We start from the raw sequence: 7,747 nt of genomic DNA, 5'->3' as shown, positions 1-7,747 counted from the left end.
TGTTGTATATTTTGTTATGCAAGATTTTAGAGAAGTCTTGTGGTCATGTAATATGCCTAATTCCTGGATTATAGCATTCAGTGATGAGTTTCGTGCAAGTGAGAAGATCTGGCAATCATGTTTTTGGTATGAATAATGTATAACAGCTGTAGCGTGTAGCGATTCACTTTTGCAAATCTTGCAGATTGATTTTGGCGATTGTTTGCATATTGGAGGTTGATGAGCTATCATGTGGGAAGCATGTGGACATTTTGTTTTAGTCCTCATATGCTTTAAAGGTGGATTTTAGCTGACTCATTTACGCGTTTCATCTTTTGTGGTGTGTTATATCAATTGATGAGATGATGATAATTCTTGTAATTCAAGTTGTTGTGTCTTAATTCATGTTGCTTGTGAATATTTGTAGACCATGTTCTATGAGTACTAGTGGTTCGCATTGATCTTTGTGCATGTTATTGAAGATTTTCTTGGTTCGATGATATTCTTCGTGTTATTCTCTAATACCAATTGTTGGCAACAATGCAACAAACTAAGAGGGAGGGGTGAATCAGTTTGCACCAAAAACTTCTATAACTTAAACCACAATTCAGATCTAATAATTCATAGTTAGATAATTAAACAACATCACATCAATATCACACATAACACCAAGATTTTTGACGTGGAAAACCCGGTCAAGGGAAAAACCATGGTGGGAACCTACTCACAATGATATAATACCTTGTTAGGAGTAAATGAAATATTACAATGGGGAATGTACATGCATTTAGGCACATTTCATAGAGTTCACTTCTCAAATGAGAAAACCAAGAAAGGTTACAACCTAAGGGAAGGCTCACTGTCTTACAAGAAGTCTCATTGACTTATAAAAGCATTTAGACTATAGTCTGGATTACATGAACTATGAAAATAGCATCTGCATATGCCTAAGTATAGTTTCGGTTAAGCACATAGTCAGCTCTGCAACACTTCTTTTCTTCTCACTTTCAAAGGATGAAATCTCTTGTTCACACCTACAACTCAATCATACACTTACACACACCTTGGCAGGCATACATTTTACATGATTATTACATTTATTTATACAAGACATCAACCTATATTTCAAGGTTGGCTAAACCCTTAATACAAATTTCAAATTTATAACCTCACACGCTACCACAACATATGCAGATCAAAACAATGTTGGCTAAGACATAGTCTGGACCCAAATCAACACCACACATACGCAAAACTTCAAATAATTACACCTTGATCATCCACAACATGCTACAACTCCATAAATGTTGCATAGCATGAAGGATATCACCAGACCAAGAAAATATTCAATAATGCGCACAACGATCAATATGGACCACTAGTACTCATAGAACATAATCTAGAAATATTCACAAGCAACATGAATTGCACCACAACAACTCCAACAACTCGAATTACAAGAATCATCATCATCTCATCACCGGAGCTCAAGAACAACATGAAATATTTTCTTGTGGATGTTAGTTCCCAAGGACAACTAAGGTGGGGGGGGGGGGGGCGTGAATTAGTTGTCAAATAAATTCAAATGAAAACAACTTGACCAACTTTAATGCTTAATACCGGTAAACCAAACTTTTATGTCGGTAGACAGTTTTATCACTTAATTATAGTACCGGTAAAGATTAATGTATGAAATAGAAACATAATAACATCCACAACACATAACACCAATATTTGTACGTGGAAACCCTGTAAGGGGATAAACCATGGTGGGAAACCTTACCCACAATCAGATGATACTACTGTAGATAGTATGTGTATACAAATGGGGTCTTCACATGTAGAAAGGCCAAGCGCTTAGAGCTCACTGCTCAAACACAAATAGGATTCACACTGACTACAATTGGATGGTTAAATCCAATAAGGATGTACTGCTCAAAATAACATCTTACTATGCTAGATTCAGTATCGGTGTAGTTCTCATTATCTTCACAAAAACCTTGCTTCACCTTCAAATGATGTCTGCATGTAAAGCTCTGCTTATTCTCGCATATACTGAATTATTTCTTCCTTCGCATTCTACACTTGACCTTACAAATAAGAGCTTACAATTATATCATAACCTAAGACCAATTTTAGTAGGTCGGCTCTAAAGGTAATTACAATAAAATCAATTTAAAAATAAAACAATATCTGATGCAATAACCGATTCAACATGTCGGCTTGATGCATTTACAACAATAATAAAACATCTCCATATCATGTCGTGCTGATCTGGAATAGATAAGCTTGTCGGTGTATGACCTAGACCTATTTGCTGGTAACAGCAAATATGCAAATATGAATATGCCAATGAAGAAATATCCAAGATAAAGTGTCCAAACGATGTCTTCGACATAACCAGGTATTTTCCATATCATTCCAAGTGCCGGTGAACATTATATCCTACCGGTGTACCAGATATTGGTGACTATGCATAAGTCACTTGCTTCTCGGTGAACATTTCCAATTCTTCAAAGTGCTAGAGTTGATAAGTGATAGTAGGTGTTGACATCAATGACAAAAACCATACCAATATACCAACAATGGACATCCAAATCATGAACCAATCAAACTGAGGATACACATCAACATCCACAACACATCCCATACACCCACAACTAAAGATATAATAATTCCAGAGCAATTCAGAGTACAAACTAGAATACTGAATAACATGAACAACTAAATATCAATCTCAATACCGGATCTCATAACTCTATTAGAACATCATGCAGACCACTAAAAATTATGTTGAATCAACTAGAGATAAGTATCTCTGAACCCATTAAACTGTATCAGCTCAACTACAACACACTGACCAAACCAACTTATTTAATTTCACTGCAATACTGGAATACATAGAAGGATATGTTGACATCAATGAAAACACATCATTCCAACAAACTCATAAAAACATCCAATAATCTCCCCCTTTGGCATTGCTGGCAACATATGAATGTGGAAAACAATCTATGCAAAGAAATAAATTATACCTCTAACAAAACTCAAAATTCACTTGGGTTTTTCACACATTTCTCTCCCCCTTTGACATCAATGACAAAGACATATACAACACAAATCTGAAAATCAACATTGACTACTCCCCTTGAGTAGTAGCCTCACTCATCAATTTGGATCACAAGATATTTTTGTGAAGTACCAGACTGATGTAAATCCATGCATCTTAGTTCTTATCAGGAGGAAGATAGATTAAATAAACCATATAAGCCTAAATATCAAAAGAAGTGTAACTATGTTTCTGATGAAGGTGTGATATATGATGAGTTGGATAAAAGAAATTCAAGAGATGAATTTGTGTTCATTGCTATCAAAGAAGATGATCCTATAACTACATATTCTACAAGCTTCACTAATGAGGAGAAATATTTAGCTGCTAAAGTAGAAGAGAAAGGTGAATGAGTAATTGACATTGGTTGCTCTCATCATATGATAGGTGACAAGAGTAAATTTGTGAGCTTTGAAAAGTATGATGGTGGTCTAGTAGGATTTGGTGATTAAAAAAACTTGTATAATTCGTGGTAGAGGTACTATTTCTCTTGATAGTAAGCACAATATTGATGATGCATTGTATGTTGAAAGATTAAATCACAATCTTTTGAGTGTTGGTCAGATGGTTGATAAGGGATATAACTTGCAATTCAAGAATGACAAATGTGAGATCTTGAGTAGCTCTAGAACTAAGATTGCATTAGGAACACAGACTAAAGGTAATATTTTTCATTTGAATGCTAGTGGTAAAAGTTGTTTAATTTCTTAGATTGATGAAATCTAGTTGTGGTATAAAAAGACGTGTCATGTAAATTTTGATTGCATGGTTATGATAAGCTCTACTAGAGCAGTAAGAGATTTGCCAAAGTTGATAAAGCCATCTAATCCTATATGTAAGGAATGCCAATTAGGGAAGAAAACAAGAGTTACTTATAAGAGAAAATAGTATAATTCAAATGGATTATTGGATCTTGTGAATACTAATTTGTGTGGTCCTTCTCGAACAAGAAGCTTGTAGGGTGACATGTATTTCATGTTGCTGATTGATGATTATTCTAAAATGATGTGGGTTACCTTCTTAAGGGAGAAATTTGAAGCATTGGAGAAGTTGAATATTTTCAAGACTATGGTTGAGACAGAGTCTGGTTTGAGCTGAAGTGTCTGAGATTTGACAAAGGTGGAGAATTTACCTCCAGTGAGTTTAATGCATATTGTGAAGAGCGTGGGGTTAAAAGATAGTTATATGCTCCTAGGACACCACAATATAATGGTGTTGTGGAAAGGAAGAATAGAAGAGTTCAAGAAGCTGCTAGAACCATGGTGATTGAAATAAATGTTTCACATATATTTTGGAGAGAAGCTGTGAGTACTCCAGTATACACTCTTAATTGGGTAAATGCCAAAATTGGTACTGGTAAGACTCCTTATGCTTTATGGTTTGGTCATGCTCCTACTATTAGATATTTTAAATTTTTTGGAAGTAAATGATATTTCAAAAGAGATGAAGATCTTGGAAAGTTTGATGCTAGATGTGATGAAGGAATATTTCTTGGTTATTATACTAAAAGTAAAGCCTACTGGTGTTATAATAAAAGATTGAGAAAGATTGTTAAAAGTGCTAATGTGAAGGTTGATGAAGGTAATATGTATCATATTAGATCTTGCAAATATTATTTTGATGATCAGGATGCCAGTTCAGATAAAGAAAGTCAATTGCAAACTCAAAGTCAAGATCAGATTGATCTAGAAAAGCTTGTGAATGAAGGTGAAAATTCTAATACAAAAGAAAGAGTTCAAGAGCCTGTAATTATAGAAAATCATAAAACTCCCAGGTATGTAAGGTAGAATCATTTAGAAAATCAGATCATTGGTGATAAAAATAAAGGTGTGATTACTAGGAGAAGACTTACTAAAGAAATTTGTTTGATTTCTAAGATTGAGCCTAAAAGTGTTGATGAAGCTTTTAAAGATGAAAATTGGATTAAAGCTATGGAAGAAGAATTGAATAAAATTGAGAAAAATGATACATGGATTCTTGTTCCTAGACCTAAGGATAAAAATGTAATTGGAACTAAATGGGTATTCCAGAATAAGTTGAATGAGCAGGGTAAAGTTGTCTGAAATAAAGCGAGACCTATTTGTAAAGGTTATTCATAGACAAAAGGAATTGACTATGAGGAGACCTTTTCTCCAATAGTTAGAATTGAAGCTGTTAGATTATTACTTGCCTATGATGCTTATAAAGATTTCAAGGTTTATCAGATGGATGTCAAATTATCCTTTCTTAATGGTGAGTTGGAAGAAGTCTACATTGATCAACCAGATGGATTTATGCCGACAAAAGAAAAGGATATGGTTTTCCGATTGAAGAAAGCATTGTATGGATTAAAGCAAGCCCCCAAATCCTGGTATGCCAGATTGGATAGGTATTTGATGAAGCTTGGATTTGATAAAGGTATTGCTGACAGTAATCTCTATTTCAAGATTAATCAGAATAATATTTTTACTGTTGAATTTTTTGTTTAACATTATCTTTGGAGGAAATGATTGCCTATGTAAGAAATTTGTTGAAGAAATGCAGAATAAATTTGAGATGTCTATGATTGGTGATATGAAATTCTTTCTGGAATTGTAAATTAATCAGCTGGATAAAGGTATTTTCATATCTAAGTCTAAGTATGTGAAGTAATTGCTGAATAAATTTGGTTTTGAAGACTCTAAGCTTGTTAGTACACCTATGGTGACCAGATGTAAGTTGACAAAGGATGATGATTCTCTGAAAGCTAATCAAACTAGATATAGATCTATGATTGGTGGTTTGTTATATTTGACTTAGACTAGACTTGATATAATAAATGTTGTATGTCATGTTGCTAGATTTCAAGCTGATCCTAAAGAATCTCATGTTGCTGCTATAAAAAGGATATTCAGATATTTGAGAGGAATAGTTGATTTCGATTTGTGGTTTCTAAGAATGATGATTTCAATTTGAATGCTTTTATAGATCCTGATTGGGTTGGTGATGTTGATGACTGGAAGAGTACTACAAGTGGTGCATTCTTTTTGGGTAAGAAGCTAGTCTCTTAGGCAAGTAAGAAACACAATACCATACATTATTGTTGCTAGCAATTATACTCAATTTATCTGGATGAAGATGTTGAAAGATATAGGAGTTATTTATGATGAGCCTATTTCTATATACCATGACAATTCAAGTGCTATCAATATTTCAAATAATTTTGTGTTGCATTCCAAAACAAAGCATATATCAATCAAGTTTCATTTTTTGAGAGAGAAGGTGAATGAGAAAGAAGTCAGATTGGAGTATGTATCTACAAAGGAATAGGTTGTAGATATCTTTATGAAGGCTTTGCCTAAAGGTACTTTTGAGTATCTCAAAGAGAAGTTAAGGGTGACTGCCCCTCCTAATAAGAACTAAGATGCATGGATTTGTATCAGTCTACTGAACTTCACAGAAATATCTTGTGATCTGGATTGATGATTGAGGCTCCTACTAAGAGGGAGAAGTCACTATGATGTTCAAATTTATGTAGGGGAGAGAATCAAGATTTGTGTTGTACATGTCTTTGTAATTGATGTCAAAGGGGGAGAGAAGCATGTGAAAAACCCTTGTAAATTCTGAGTTTTTCTAGTGAATTGTGAGTTTTGTTAGAGGGATAATTTCTTTCTTTGCATTGATTATTTTTCACATTCATGTTTCCATCAATGCCAAAGGGGGATATTGCTGGATGTTTCTGTGAGTTTTCTAGAATGACATGTTGTCATTGATGTCAACATATTCTTTTGTGTATTCAAGTGTTGCAGTTAGATTAAATATGTTGGTTTGGTCAGTGTGTTGTAGTTGAGGTGATGTGGTTTAATGGGTTTAGAGATACTTATCTCTAGTTGATTCAACATAATTTTCAATGGTCTGCATGATGTTTGTATTAAGTTATGAAATCTGGTATTGAGATTGATATTCAGTTGTTTGTGTTATTCAGTATTTTGGTTTGTACTCCGAATTGCTTCGAAATTAGTATATCTTTAGTTGCAGATGTATGAGATATGTTTTGGATGTTGATGTGTATCCTCAATTCAATTGGTTCATGATTTGGATGTCCACAAGAAAATATTTCATGTTGATAGTTAGTTTTGATGTTGTTCTTGAGCTTCGGTGATGAGATGATGATGATTCTTGTAATTTGAGTTGTTGTAGTTGTTGTGGTGTAATTCACGTTGCTTGTAAATATTTATAGATTGCGTTCTATGAGTATTGGTGGTTTGCATTGATCGTTGTGCGTGTTATTGAAGATTTTCTTGGTTCGATGATATTCTTTGTGTTATGCGACATTTATGGAATTGTAGCATGTTGCAGATGATCGAGGCGTAATTGTTAGAAGTGTTGCATATTTGTGGTGCTAGTTTGGGTCTAGACTATGTCTTAGCCGACATTGTTGTGGTCCACATATGTTGTGGTAGTGTGTGAGGTTATTATTTTGAAATTTGTTTTAAGTGTTTAGCCGACCTTGAAATATGGGTTGATGTCTTGTATAAATAATTGTAATAATTATGTAAGATGTATGTCTTCCAAGGTATGTGTAAGTGTATGATAAATTTGTAGGTGTGAATAAGAGATTTCATCCTTCGGAAGTGAGAAGAAGATAAGAGAAGTGTTGTAGAGAAGACTGTGTGCTTAACCAGAATTGTTCTCAGGCAT

The sequence above is a fragment of the Cryptomeria japonica genome, chromosome 5 (assembly GCF_030272615.1).
Source record: "Cryptomeria japonica chromosome 5, Sugi_1.0, whole genome shotgun sequence".
NCBI classification, from domain to species: Eukaryota; Viridiplantae; Streptophyta; class Pinopsida; order Cupressales; family Cupressaceae; genus Cryptomeria; species Cryptomeria japonica.
Note: the sequence above shows the minus strand (reverse complement) of the source record.